The 15,400-nt window shown below is 42.6% G+C and overlaps 1 long non-coding RNA gene across 1 annotated transcript in view; it reads left to right on the forward strand.

The window, feature by feature from the left end:
• LOC130362822 (uncharacterized) overlaps positions 1-15,400 on the forward strand; it is a 197,612-nt gene that overhangs the window by 51,234 nt on the left and 130,978 nt on the right. The window contains exon 2 of the long non-coding RNA XR_008891587.1: positions 8,950-9,013. This is a non-coding gene — a long non-coding RNA (uncharacterized LOC130362822). The remainder of the gene's footprint in view (positions 1-8,949; positions 9,014-15,400) is intronic.

Raw genomic sequence — 15,400 nt, forward strand, 5'->3', positions numbered from 1 at the left:
ACCTTGGGTGCCGGAGACCACCCGCCTGAGGGGAGAAAAGCTGCGGCCCAGGGCACCCAAGTGGGTGAACAACCCGCCGGTACTACGGCACTTACCTGTATTACCAGTCCCACCTGCCTAGCATACGCAACGAAAATCCCAGCCGATTTCGCCAACCCAGCATACGCCCCTAGGGAGGGGTTGCCGGGGATTAAATATCCTAAGCCCCTCCCACAAATGCAGCCTGATAGGCTTTCTACTTATGCTGACGTTTCCAGACATTAATTCCTGCTGTCCTCTCTCTTCATCTTCTTTGACACCCTGCATCTTGTTATCTCAGTGACATGCCCTTTCCTGTGGCTCCTCTAACTCTTTACCCTTCAATATCTATCAATGTTGGAGTTTTACTAGGGAATTGCTACTTGTGACACTGTCACATACCGTGATTTTGTATATTTTTCCTATCTTTCTCTTAGTGAGGGATACCTTCGCTATGGTTCCCACAGAAGAACAAACGATGATCCGGCACCAGATAAAAAATTTGCAGCTTTATTTTCTCTGTATCAAACTAGACAGGCATCACACAGTAAAACCGACTCCCTCCATAGTCATACGCGTTTCAAGCGCATGCGCGCTCTTCCTCAGTGACCTTCGCTATGGTTCCCACTGTTCCCTTATAGACACATGTGACAACACAGTTGTAAGTCTAAGAAGTCCATCTTATGCAACGAGAAATGTAGAGCAGAAAACTCAACTACGCTATTCTCCCAACTATATCTAGCAATTGGCGTAGGTCAGAATACCCAGACCGCCCCAACCAATCAACATCTTTAAGGCTATGTTCACATCTGCAGTGGATCTCCATTTGGGCCTCAGTCTTACTTAGGATCATAAAACAAAGCCGGAGTCTGCTGCACAACAGACACCCAGAGATCTTATTGACTTTAATGGGGTCCATCTGGCTTCCGTCTGGTGTCCGTTATTTAGCAAGACCTGACCGCACAAAAAAATTACAACTCACAGCACTTTCTTTGTCTGTTCAGGTCCCGCAAATTAAAGGGATTCTGCAGTGGAGCTCCAACGCAGGTGTGAACACGGCCTAAGAGAACCTCTTTAGTAACTTACTCTGTGCATGTTCTATTATCATATGCTGGATAGTATGTACTCATTTCTCTATGTAAACAGTCATTGAGAGGGGAGAGACAAGTGTGTGACTTCTCAGCTATCACTTACCTCCAGGCTTACTGCCCATGGCTTCACAACTGAACACATATATACGCAACCATCCATCCTTAGTGATTTATATGAAACACCACAATGTATAAAGTCGTTGGGCGGTCCCCAAGTGGTTAGAAATCAGTACTTATTATGTTTGGATGTTGTTAGATGTTAGAGGAGGGAATTTAATAATTATAGGATTTATACAATACTATGACATCTTATAAATCACGGCACGCGGCAATCAATTCTGTCAAGGCGTCTGCACAAAATCATTTCTCCTGACTGATTGTCTGCTCTTCTCTTGCATATAAATATAGTAAATTTCCTTTAATCCAGTATTAACAAGACCTGACACAGTAATAGAAACAATATACTGTATTGTCTGAACACTGGCCAATGCTCGGTCTTAACATTTTGTTAAAGGAGTGCTCCACTGCCCATCATTTGGAACAAAATGTTTCAAAGCTTAGAGCCGGCTCTGGCGCCAAATTATTAAAAGAGTGTTCCAGGATTTTTTTTCTTTGACTGTGCTACAGGAGCTGTAAAGTTAGTCTACTTCATGATATAGTGCCTGTACCTGTGTTTGATGTTGGTCTCACAATACTTATGTGATCTTTGCCCCAAAGTTCATTTATATCAGCATACAAAATGAGTGTTGTCTCAGCTTTTCCCAGGTTGCAGTGCGGCTCGAGGCAGTGGTGTTGAAAGGAAGCCTGTCTGTGCTTCAATGGGTGGAGTGACCGCTGGATGGGAGGAAGATCATTCTCCACTGGGCTGCAGGAAATTGTAGTTTACAGCACATCACATCATGCAAGGAAGCTGTAATGGGTGGGGTGGCTGATGTGTGGAAGGAAGAAAAGTGAGATCACACTTACAAACAAGGAACAAGGGATCCTGGGACTTGTAGTTGGAGGGAGGAAACTCCAACAGAAAATAACCATTTCACAAAAAGAAAGCAGCAGCATTATTATGGTGGCTTAAACACAGTCATGTTGCAAGAGTACATGGTGTCACGGCCACGCCCCTATTGACGTCAGCCATGAATGGAGGGGGCGTGACGTGACCTCACTAGGGGGCGTGACCATGATGTCATATCCCCGTCTAGGAGGCAGCGCCCATCACAGAATGCCGGAGGCTGCACCGAGATCACGGGGGTACCCAGCGGCAGGGACCCCTGCGATCATACATCTTATTCCCATCCTTTGGATAGTGGATAAGATGTATGAAGCCAGAATACCCCTTTAAGATTTTTAAATAAAAGTCATTTACAAATCTGTTTAACTTTCTGGCACCAGTTGATATAAAAAATTATTGGTTCCACCGGAGTACCCCTTTAAAGCAGTATTTCTGTTTCAGAAAATAAAAGGCTAACCATTCTATTAAAAAAGGCATGCATATTTCTAACTTTGTTTTCAAAATCTGAGAACCTTTAGTGCAGAGAAACAGCAAAGAGCTCTGTTACAGAACAATGTACAATAAGGGCCCCTGGCTCTTTAACTACTCACCTATATTTCTCAGAATTCACCATTATTTGTGAGCAATTTGTTCCATTTCTTGCATGGACAGTAGTAAGTTGCTTTTAAAAAGGCAGTGGGCTTCCATGCTTGTTGGCCCCTTTGCACCTGTACATGTTTGCACATTTGACACATTACTGTGGAGGAGATTTACCAAAACCTGTGCAGAGGAAAAGTGGTGTAGTTACCTTTAGCAACCAATCAGATCAGATCAAATTTTTTTTTTTAAAGCCTCTTAAACACACAAAGAAGCAATCTGATTCAATCATATGGGCAACTGCTCCACTTTTCCCTCTACACTGGTTTTGGTAAATCTTCCCCTTTAGGTCTAAGGACTCTTTTTAGGGGAGAAAGCCCTGATAACTGCACAGTACAAAGCTGTTTGCATATATGAAACTACATTATTAGGGCAATGACTAGAAAAAATATAAGAGCCCGGCACACTATGGATTTTCTGCTTGGAATTGATTTTGAGCGGAATCAATTTGCAGCAGAATCTTATTGACTTCAATGGGATTCAGCTGCTCTACGCACACTATGGAAATTCCATGGCAGAACTTCCGACTTGGATCCAGATTCTGCCAAAAGAATCTGATCTCCCGCAGCATCCGGTGTTGTAAACAAACACCGGGTTCCTGCGGCAGTGGTCTTGATGTCATGACCACGCCCCCTGTTGACATCACACATACCCCCTCCATTCATGTCTATGGGAAGAAGCATGTCAGCCGACATGCCCCCTCCCATAGACATGAATGGAGGGAATGTAACATGACGTCACAAGGGGGCGTGGTCATGGTGTCACAATCACGGCCACAGGTTCCGAGCATACTGAACAAAATGTTCAGAACTCTGGAGCACTGGAGTATCCCTTTAAGGCTATGTTCAAACCTCAGAATTTCTGTGCGTCTATGAGACGGCGCATTCCCGTGCAGTCCTGCAGTCTCCGGAGTGCCCGCGCAGAGATTTTCCATGTGGACATTTCGACATGTGAACATAGCCTAACATGCTCATTCTGGGATTTTGGGCAGTGCAGATCTGCTGATGAAATTAAACAAGGATGGGTATTCCTTGCTGAATTTCTGTAGTGTGCATGAGCCCTAAAAAATCAATACATATAGTATATGAGAATGTTTCAGAACATTTTACTTATGCAAAGAATCAGCATCTTTTACTGAAACTGAAATATTCATTTCTATACAACTTTCTAACTTTTTCTTGTCAGTTTAGGCCCCTTTCACACTATAAAAATACTTTCATTATAAAAAGCCTGGAAATCAGCAGTTATACGGCCGGTACCAAATCACTAACGGCCGTTAGAAAATCCCATTATAGTCTATGGGATTTTTCTAATAGTCGTTTTAACCCGTTATCGCCTGTTATTAAAGGGGTATTCCAGGCCAAAACTTTTTTTATATATATCAACTGGCTCCGGGAAGTTAAACAGATTTGTAAATTACTTCTATTAAAAAATCTTAATCCTTCCAATAGTTATTAGCTTCTGAATTTGAGTTGTTGTTTTCTGTCTAACTGCTCTCTGATGACTCACATCCTGGGAGCTGTGCAGTTCCTATGGGGATATTCTCCCATCATGCACAGCTCCCGGGAAGTGACATCATCATTGAGCAGTTAGACAGAAAACTTCAGAAGCTAATAACTATTGGAAGGATTAAGATTTTTTTAATAGAAGTAATTTACAAATCTGTGGAATTGTGTAGCTCACTCGGGGGTAGATTGTACCTGAGGTTAAAGGTGTTACCTTTACCCAAAAGGCCTATAGTAGATTATATGGAGATATATAAATAAAATGTATATAGAACCAGTCCTCAAGGTACAATAGATAGGATAGAAATGAAGATATTGATGAGAGTAGGTCCAGTAATTATTAATAAATAGTGTTTATTATAATAGTGGATACAAAGATTGTAAATATTATATGTATGATAAAGGACAGCCTAAAAACCTCAGCAGGGCCCTTGCATGGGGTATAGGGGTCCAAAATATGAGTAAAAAGGTAGATAAAAAATAATAAAAGTACATAAAATCAAAGTAATATGCTGTATAACGGGGCAATAAATAGTCTCTAATGTAGATGGTAGAGATGATGTTTTCACCAGAAATAGTTAATTCAATCAATTGTGTATGCATACAGTTCATAGGTGGTACAGTGGAAGATAGCGCTTACTGATAGAAATGTCACAGTTCAGTTATGATTTTCAGCGCTGAAATTATATTGATGCGTGGAAGTACAATGTAACAATGTACTGAGGTGTGCCTGGTCGGCTCCTTGTAACAAGGTTCGGTGCACAGCACTACTCACCAGCTCCTGGAGGGGACAGAACAGGCTGGCACCTGTCTGGCGGCTGGCTAGTTGGGACCTGGGCTGACACGGCTGGCGTCCGGCCTTTTGGGGTACATGTCCAGGATTCTGGTTTTCCGCTGATATATATATATACAATTATAGTGAAAAGGTAAATGCGGTGACGATGAAGTGTGTATATGTAGTGTATATCAGATTGTGAACACTTATATGGATGCTTGTAAAATATCCAAATGGTCGGATATTGAAAATGGTGGTGGGTGTTGATATGGTATAAAAAATAAAATAAAATGAATAAATAAATAAATAAAAATAAAGATTGAAATAATAATAATAAATAAATAAAAATAAAATAAATAAATAAAAATAATAATAGAAATAAAATAAATATAAATATGATAATAATAATAATATTGAAAATATTAATAAAAATGAAAATAGTAAAAATTTGTGTAGAGAATATTAGAAATAAAAAGTAACAATAATAAAAATAAAAATAGCAAAAAATAGAAGTAAAGGTATAAATAAATAAAGATATGGAAATAAAAATAAAGAAGCGTATAATAAGAGATAATAGATAATAAATGTAGGACTAGAATGGGAGATATGTAGAGATGATGGTCAACATAAAAATCATGTGTGAGACTTAATGGAGGGCAATTCATGGACTGGCTCGTTCTCAGGAACCGTCACTGCGTCGATATGCGACCAGGCAGTGACGGGTTGTGAGGGCGAGCCAGATCCAGGATCTACAGGCAACCGAAGATCTCGAGTTCTGCATTTAGTCCTCTTGGTGCCAATGAGTCGAACTCGAAAATCTTCCTTAATTCAGCCTTTGACATTCGTGTAATGTAGTCGACGCCTCTCCAGCACCTTCGTACGCTTTGTATGGCTGTAAAGAAAAGTTCAGACGGGTTCTGTTTATGGTGTTCAAGAAAATGTAGTGATAATGGGTGGGATTTTAAAGGGGTATTCCAGGCAAAAACTTTTTTTTTTATATATCAACTGGCTCCGGAAAGTTAAACAGATTTGTAAATGACTTCTATTAAAAAATATTAATCCTTCCAATAGTTATTAGCTTCTGAAGTTTTCTGTCTAACTGCTCAATGATGATGTCACGTCATGGGAGCTGTGCATGATGGGAGAATAGCCCTTGCATGATGGGAGAATATCCCCATAGGAGCTGGACAGCTCCCGAGATGTGAGTCATCAGAAAGTAGTTAGACAGAAAACAGCAACTCAACTTCAGAAGCTAATAACTATTGGAAGGATTAAGATTTTTTAATAGAAGTAATTTACAAATCTGTTTGACTTTCCGGAGCCAGTTGATGTATAAAAAAAAGTTTTTGCCTGGAATACCCCTTTAAGCCTTTTCTTATATTGTACATATGTTCAATGATGCAGATTTTCAACTGTCTTTTAGTACGGCCAATGTATAGCTTACCGCAATCACATTGTATCAGATAAATTACGCCACTGCTATTGCAAGTGAGGCATTCAGAAATTGTGTGTGAAAATTGATTGGAGGTAGAAGTGATTTCTGTAATTTTTCTTGGAAAGTCTGTATTTTTACAGGCTGTGCAAGTTCCGCATCTATGGAACCCTTGTGTCTGTAACCAAGTAGATGAAGATTTGATGTCTGATGGTGGTTTAATGGTGGGGGCAACTTGTATACCCAAGTTGGGGGCTTTAGTATAGATTATTAGTGGACGTAAGGGAATGTACTTGCCAATTAATTTATCATTGGTAATAATGATTAGTAATAATGATTAGTAATAATAGCTTCGATTTTCTTGTAATCATTATTAAAAGGTAAGATGAGTTTGGGATCTTCATTTGTGTTTAGGGTATCATTAGATTTAGGGATAAAGAATGATGATCTCCCTAAGGTGCATATTTTATTGTAGGATTTATCAAGAATTGTTTTGGGATCATTTTTATCCAGGAATTTATCTGTAAGGGTTTGGGCTTCTTCCTTAAAGGGGTACTCCGCCCCTAGACATTTTATCCCCTATCCAAAGGATAGGGGATAAAATGTCAGATCACCGCGGTCCCGCTGCTGTGGACCCCCGAGTTCGCTCTGCACGTAATGATGGAGCATCGTTATGTCACGGCTCCGCCCCTCATGATATCACGGCCCGCCCCTTTCAATACAAGTCTATGGGAGGGGGCGTGGCAGTCGTCACGCCCCCTCCCATAGACTTGCATTAAGGGGACGGGCCGTGATGTCACAAGGGGCGGGGCCATGACGTCACGCTGCTCCGTCCCCCGTATCGCCCGTCATTACGCACAGAGCGAACTCGCTCTGTGCTGTAATGATAGCACGGTGCCGCAGCTGGGATCCCGGGGGTCGCCAGCAGCGGGACCGCGGCGATCTGATATTTAATCCCCTATCCTTTGGATAGGGAATAAAATGTCTAAGGGCGGAATACCCCTTTAAATTTGATGTCTAAGGTACAGTTGCATTTTAATCGGCGATATTGTCCCATAGGAACATTTAAAAGCCATCTTGGTAAGTGGCAACTGTTAAAAAGGATAAAACTATTTTTAGCAACTGACTTGTGATATGTGTTACAGATCAATTTTGGTGGTTCTATAGTAATAAAAAAATCTAAAAAGTGCCAGTGCTGATGAGTGGGGTAAAATTTAAATTTGAAGCATTAGTATTGATTTCCTGGATAAAATTTTCTAAAGTGTCTTGTGTCCCTTTCCAAATAAAAATGATGTCATCTATATAGCACCGCCATAGTACGAGGTCTGCGCTGATCCTGGGAGTTATGTGTTGGTCCTCCCAGGATGTCATAAACAGGTTCGCATAACTGGACGCGAATCTAGTACCCATGGCGGTGCTGGTAGCTGGTAAATAAAATTTGTTATTAAAATAGAAATAATTACCGTATTTATCGGGGTATACCACGCACCGGCCTATAACACGCACCCTCTTTTTACCAAGGATATTTGGGTAAAAAAAGTTTTTTACCCAAATATCCATGGTAAAATGAGGGTGCGTGTGTGCGCGTGTATACCCCGATATACCCCCAGGAAAGGCAGGGGGAGAGAGGCCGTCGCTGCCCGCTTCTCTCCCCCTGCCTTTCCTGGGGTCTAGAGCGCTGCTGTCGGCCCTTTTCACCCCCTGGTTATCGGCGCCGCTGCCCGTTCTGTCCCCCTGACTATCGGTGCCGGCGCCGACAGCCAGGGGGAGAGAAGGGGCAGCGGCACCCATTGCCGGCACCGCTGCCCCGTTGCCTCCCCCCATCCCCGGTGGCATAATTACCTGAGTCGGGTCCGCGCTGCTGCAGGCCTCCGTCGTGCGTCCCCAGCGTCGTTGCTATGCACGGCGCGGCGCACTGACGTCATGCGCCGCGCCGTTCAGCGCATAGCAACGACGTCGGGGACGCACGCCGGAGGCCTGCAGCAGCGCGGACCCGACTCAGGTAATTATGTCACCGGGGATGGGGGGAGGCAACGGGGCAGCGGCGCCGGCAATGGGTGCCGCTGCCCCTTCTCTCCCCCTGGCCGATAACCAGGGGGTGAGAAGGGCCGACAGCAGCGCTCTAGACCCCAGGAAAGGCAGGGGGAGAGAAGCGGGCAGCGACGGCATCTCTCCCCCTGCCTTTCCTGGGGGTGTATCGGCGTATAACACGCACACAGACTTTAGGCTAAAAATTTTAGCCTAAAAAGTGCGTGTTATACGCCGATAAATACGGTATGTGTTAAAATAAAATTGATAGCGTGTAAAATAAAATCAATTTGCTCTGTTTGGACATTCCCTTTCGTCAAATATTGTTTAACGGCCCTAAGGCCGTCTTCGTGTTTAATAATGGTATACAATGAGCTAACATCAAGGGAAACTAAAATGTAATCTGGTTCCCATATGATGGTTTCTAAAATCGTAATTGCCTGAGTTGTGTCTTTTAGGTAAAATCTAGTTGTTTGTACAAAGGGTTGAAGAAGGCGGTTGATAAGTTGAGAAAGATTAGAGGTAAGTGAATTTATGCCTAATACTATTGAGCGGCCTGGGGGATTGAGGGGGTCTTTGTGTATCTTGGGGAGGCAGTAAAAGACAGGAAGTCTCTCCAGCGTCCCCAAGATAAATTCATGTTCTTTGGTCAGTAGGATTTCTGACTCCAGAGCATCATCACATAGGATTTTTAATTCTTTACTGTAGTTGGTCGTGGGATCCGACTTCAATTTGATGTATGTTTGTGTGTCATATAATTGTCTGACACACTCTGTGTTATATTTTTCAGTATCTAATATCACAATCCCGCCCCCTTTGTCGGTGGGGCGGATTGTGATGTCATGGTTGCTCTGCAGTTCAGAAATGGCCATTTTTTCTTTGTGGGTAATATTCTTATTTTTTAAATTGGGTTTTCATTTTCTAATGTCGGTTTCAATGGCTTTTTTAAAGGTAAGAATATCCGGGCCAGCTTCATATTTAGGATAAAATTTGGATTTTAAAGTGCATGAGGTCTAATTAAATTTGGATTGAGTAGTGGGTGTGGCGGCAGGCTGTTTAAGGAAATACTTTTTAAGGCATAACCTCCTTACATATTTTTCTATACCGATATATGTATCACATTTTTTTTATTTTTTTATTTATTCATTTTATTCTATTTTTTATACCATATCAACACCCACCACCATTTTCAATATCCGACCATTTGGATATTTTACAAGCATCCATATAAGTGTTCACAATCTGATATACACTACATATACACACTTCATCGTCACCGCATTTACCTTTTCACTATAATTTGATACATATATATGTGTGTATGTACACACATATATATATATATATATATATATATATATATGTATATATATTTATAATAATATCATGCTCTTCTATATCCATCATTTCTTTTATATAACTACTTCCAAGACCCCATATATGCGATATATCATTATACTTTTCCCCATGTCTACATCTCTTCTTTCTTTCCATCCCATCCTTTTGTTACGGTCCAGTAACCATTCCTTACAATTACCACCTGACTCCCAGGTTTTCATACTCACTCTAAAGGATAATGACATCACAGTATGCATACTATAAATACATCCATATTCTCCCATCAATATATTCTTACTGCTACTGAAGAAAAGGCCCGTGGCCTTGAAACACGTATAGCCTCCATAATCTGCTGTATATCGGCAGAACTGTATGGTAATACCGGCATTTGCAACTGATGGATGCCCCCGGTTCAGTGGCCACCGCATCACACGCGCAGTTAGCGCCCTGTTCAGACACGTGGATGCCAACACAGCACACCACTCCCGCAACCAACTCCGGAGCGATCAGCGGCAAACCAGAATCCTGGACATATACCCCAAAAGGCCGGACACTAGCCGTGCCAGCCCAGGACCCAACTAGCCAGCCGCCAGACAGGTACCCTCTTGTGCCGGCTGCCCAGCCGTGCCAGCCTGTTCTGTCCCCTCCAGGAGCTGGTGAGTAGTGCTGTGCACCGAACCTTGTTACAAGGAGCCGACCAGGCACACCTCAGTACATTGTTACATTGTACTTCCACGCATCAATATAACTTCAGCGCTGAAAATCATAACTGAACTGTGACATTTCTATCAGTAAGCGCTATCTTCCACTGTACCACCTATGAACTGTATGCATACACAATTGATTGAATAAACTATTTCTGGTGAAAACATCATCTCTACCATCTACATTAGAGACTATTTATTGCCCCGATATACAGCATATTATTTTGATTTTATGTACTTTTATAATTTTTTATCTACCTTTTTACTCATATTTTGGACCCCTATACCCCATGCAAGGGCCATCCTTTATCATACATATAATATTTACAATCTTTGTATCCACTATTATAATAAACACTATTTATTAATAATTACTGGACCTACTCTCATCCATATCTTCATTTCTATCCTATCTATTGTACCTTGAGGACTGGTTCTATATACATTTTATTTATATATCTCCATATAATTTACAAATCTGTTTAACTTTCCGGAGCCAGTTGATATATATATAAAAAAAAGGTTTTGCCTGGAATACCCCTTTAAAGTGTTAAATTCCGGAGAGACTAATGCTTAATAGGATGAATACTTATCTGGAGATACGTTGCCATTCAGAGCACTGTTAATGTAGTTGATTATTTTTTTCTGAATGTGAAATATAATAATAAACTAATTAAAATTAGCAAATATAAGTAGACTGTGGAAAGCAATACTCTGGAGATGAATCATTGGGGAAGTAACATATTTATTTTTATTTTTTTCCACTGAAAGAAAATGCTTTGAAGTCAATAAGATGTCTCTATTTGAATGCGGCTTATTTCATCTGCCGAGGTTTTTAATCATGTGGGGGTAATCTCATGCTACACAATGCTTTAAATTGGAAAACTGAAGTGTGTACATACTGATGTTACCAAACACAAATGTATAAAATGACACATAGTTATCATCCTATGCGCATTTATAAAAAGGAAAAAACATGCTACTTAAAGGGTAAATATAATGTTGCTGTGATGGCAGAATATATTTTTGAAAACTTCTAGAAATTCAGCATTAATTTTGTATCCTGCCACTGCAAAAACATTATAGTTACCCTTAAAAGGGGTTATCTGTTTATTTTATTTATTTTTTATTAAAAGAGCAACCTGGCAGACAAAAATAAAACAAGCCTTACTTATTTCACAACTCTCCTGTAGCTGCCATTCCAACACTGCCCAGGTCCCTGCTGATATTTGTTTCCTGGTACCTGGCTAAGTGGGCATTTATTGTATGCAGGGGCAGACTGACAGGCCGGTCCGATCGGACGTGTCCGAGGGCCCGGCCAGGTAAAGGGCCTACCTCTGCCCGCTGCTGCCATTATTGAGGATCCAGGACACTTGTCCCGGATCCCCTGGAAGACAGCACTGCCTTCTGCTGTACGTGCGGTACACGCACATACAGGAGAAGGTGTCCCCTCTGTGAGAGCTGCATCTGTAGCCTACACATAGGAGAGATATGACCTCCTTCCCCACGCAGCACGCAGTGCAGGCACCGATGACGTCACTCATCGGTGCCTGCACTGTGTAGAAAGGAAGATGCAGGCCCCTGCTGTGCTCCAAAGGAGAAGATTGCTGCATGGGACATCAGGTGAATATATATATTTTTTTCTTCAACCTGGGGGGGGGGGGGGGCACTCTAAAAAAAACTCTGCTGTACCTACTGGGAGGGGGGGGGGGACTCTAACTCTGCTGCCTACACCTACTGGGGGGGACTCTGCTGTCTACACCTACTGGGGGAGGGGGACTCTAACTCTGCTGTCTACACTTACTGGGGGAACTCTGCTTTCTACACTTACTGGGGGGACTCTAACTCTACTGCCTACACCTACTGTGGGGGAACTCTGCTGCCTACACCCACTTGGTGGGAACTCTGCTGCCTGCACCCACTATGGGGGACCATTGCTATCTATACCTACTGTGGGGGAACTGTTCTGCCTACACCCACTGTGGGGGAACTCTGCTCCCTATACTTAATTTGAGGAAACTATGCTGCCTACACCTAATGTGAGGGACTATCTACTATGTTCCTGCGTAGCTAATATGGGGACACATTACAAAACTAATAGGAGGGCTACCTACTACCTACATAGGGGGTTTTCATACAGGGGGCAGCTATCTGGGGGATTTACCTACAGGGGGCACAACTACCTACCTGGGGGACATTAATTACCTGGGGGCATGATCTACTAGGGGTCACTACCTCCTGGGGACATTACCTACCTGAAACTTCCATAAGCAACACCTTATTTTCTGTCTGCTAACACAAAATAGTGCCCCTCCTGAAATTTGACTCTGGATCTGCCACTGGGTGGAGGGGGGTGAGGGCTACCTACTTGATTAACTCCCTGGCTACCTAACTTTATACCTGGATGCCTAACTAATTACATACATAACTGGCTATCTAACTACCTACATACCTGGCTGCCTAAATTCCTACCTACAGTTCGTGCTACCTACCTAGATACCGGGCTAATTAACTATGTACATTCCTGGCCTTCATACATGGCTGCCGAACTACCTAGCTAGAAACCTACCTACCTACCTGGCTAGTCACCTACCTACATATCTGGCTTCCTGATCTACCTACCTAGTTACATATTTACCTGGCTACCTAACTACCTGCCCTTTTACTGTGCAAGATACCAAGGAGGGTATTATTACAGTTTGTGAGCCCATAGATGGGAAGATTGTGTAGAGGAGGCAAGGGCACTGAAAAAATGCAGAGTCTAAAATGTTTGTCCTGCAGATGTGAAGAGAACATCATAGCGGTCTGATCCGGACAGAGAAGAAAAGGAAAGAGGACACTGCTGATCAGAAAAGACATAATTGTGAGTGCCTCGATGTAACTGTAATCACTTATATGGTGTACAGATCCTATGTACAGCTGATATCTACTGCCATATGGTCCTGTATATAATCACTTATGTAGTATACATATCCTGTATAGTATACTGGTCTGTGTATAGTGGTTTTATTTAGTACAGTATGGCGGTATTATCCAGTCATTGTGTGGTGATATATATTTACTCCTTGTATACTGGTATTATTGGTCATGGAAAATTATTTTACCTACTTTAAAGTGTTTCTTATATATAAAATTATGTTTATTTTGTGTGTAGGGGTAGTGGAGGGATTTGCGTGGAATAGGGACATGGCAGAAGTGTGACCAGCAGCAGAGCATTGCAGGAGGCCCATGCTTTTTTTGGTCTGGGGCCCTGAGTGTTGTCAGTCCGCCCCTAATTGTATGTTGAGATAAGGTACCAGGAAGGGTTCAGCAGAAAACGGAGCAATGATGGATGAACAGCAATCCTGTCATCCTGTCATGTTAGAAGGGCTGTACTATACGTACCCCAATATTAGAAACCCACCGATCAGCTGAAATCTGATATGTAATGTTTTCAGCAAACAGCCTTTCATCAGGTTACAAAGAAGTTAGATACAGAGGTTAGTATATAGGTAAGTAAGGAAAGTGTGTATTTAAATTCATATTTAGACAAATATGCACAGTTAGTATATTACACATCAGATGTGTGAGTTATTGTCACAAGTGTTTTCCGTGTCACATATGTCTACGGGCTTCCATCAGCTGGACAGAGATGAAGAAGTTTATCAACCCAGAAGGAGGATCCCAACAAAAATGACCTCCTGTGGACTGGTGAATGTAATGCTGCCTACAACATCATCCAGTATGACTGGTTTGTTATCACTAACAGTACTCTGACTGCTGTTATACACCTGGATGAAAATTTCTGTTAGACCTTACAACCTCATGCTGGTGCAGTAGGCCTTGGGCTCCTTCTGATGAAGGACAATACCTGGTCTTATGTGGTCAGAGTGTGTATACAGTTCATACATAATGAAGGTATTAAAGGGGTACTCCGGTGGAAAAAAAAAATTTCATATCAACTGGCAGATTTGTAAATTACATCTATTAAAAAATCTTAATCCTTCCTTAACTTATCAGCTGGTGTATACTACAGAGGAAGTTGTGTACTTCTTTTCTGTCTGACCCCAGTGCTCTCTGCTGACACCTCTGTCCATGTCAGGAACTGCCTGGAGCAGGAGAGGTTGGCTGTGGGGATCTGCTCCTACTCTGGACAGTTCCTGACACAGTCAGAGGTGGCAGCAGAGAGCACTGTGGTCAGACAGAAAATAACTTCCTCTGCAGTATACAGCAGCTGATAGTACTGGCAGTATTAAGATTTTTTTTTTAAATAGAAGCGGGCTTGCACTTAATGGATATAAAGTACACTAACGACCTGTTAGTTTAATAAATGTTGCTGATAAATGTTGCTGATTAGATCAAGGTGTATGTGGATGTGCGGCCATGTCTGTTTTTTTTTCTCTAGTTGAATTCACAGTGTGTTTTCTATCCCCCCTCTTTTTTTTGTTTTCACTTGGTCAGCCCTCTGCCCCTCCCCCTCAGCCCAGGCCTATATAAATTACAAGCTAGTCATCACAGCATCAAGATATATGTTACGCCTAGCGCCCCGAGTCCCCGCTCCTCCCCGGAGCGCTCACGGCGTCTTTCTCCCTGCAGCGCCCCGGTCAGTCCCGCTGACCGGGAGCGCTGCACTGTCATGGCCGTTGGGGATGCGATTCGCACAGCGGGACGCGCCCGCTCGCGAGTCGCATCCCAGGTCACTTACCCGTCCCGGTCCCCTGCTGTCATGTGCTGGCGCGCGCGGCTCCGCTCTCTAGGGCGCGCGCGCCAGCTCTCTGAGACTTAAAGGGCCAGTGCACCAATGATTGGTGCCTGGCCCAATTAGCTTAATTGGCTTCCATCTGCTCCCTGCCTTTATCTGACCTCCTCCCATGCACTCCCTTGCCGG

This window comes from Hyla sarda, chromosome 3 (genome assembly GCF_029499605.1).
Source record: "Hyla sarda isolate aHylSar1 chromosome 3, aHylSar1.hap1, whole genome shotgun sequence".
In the NCBI taxonomy this organism is placed as follows: domain Eukaryota; kingdom Metazoa; phylum Chordata; class Amphibia; order Anura; family Hylidae; genus Hyla; species Hyla sarda.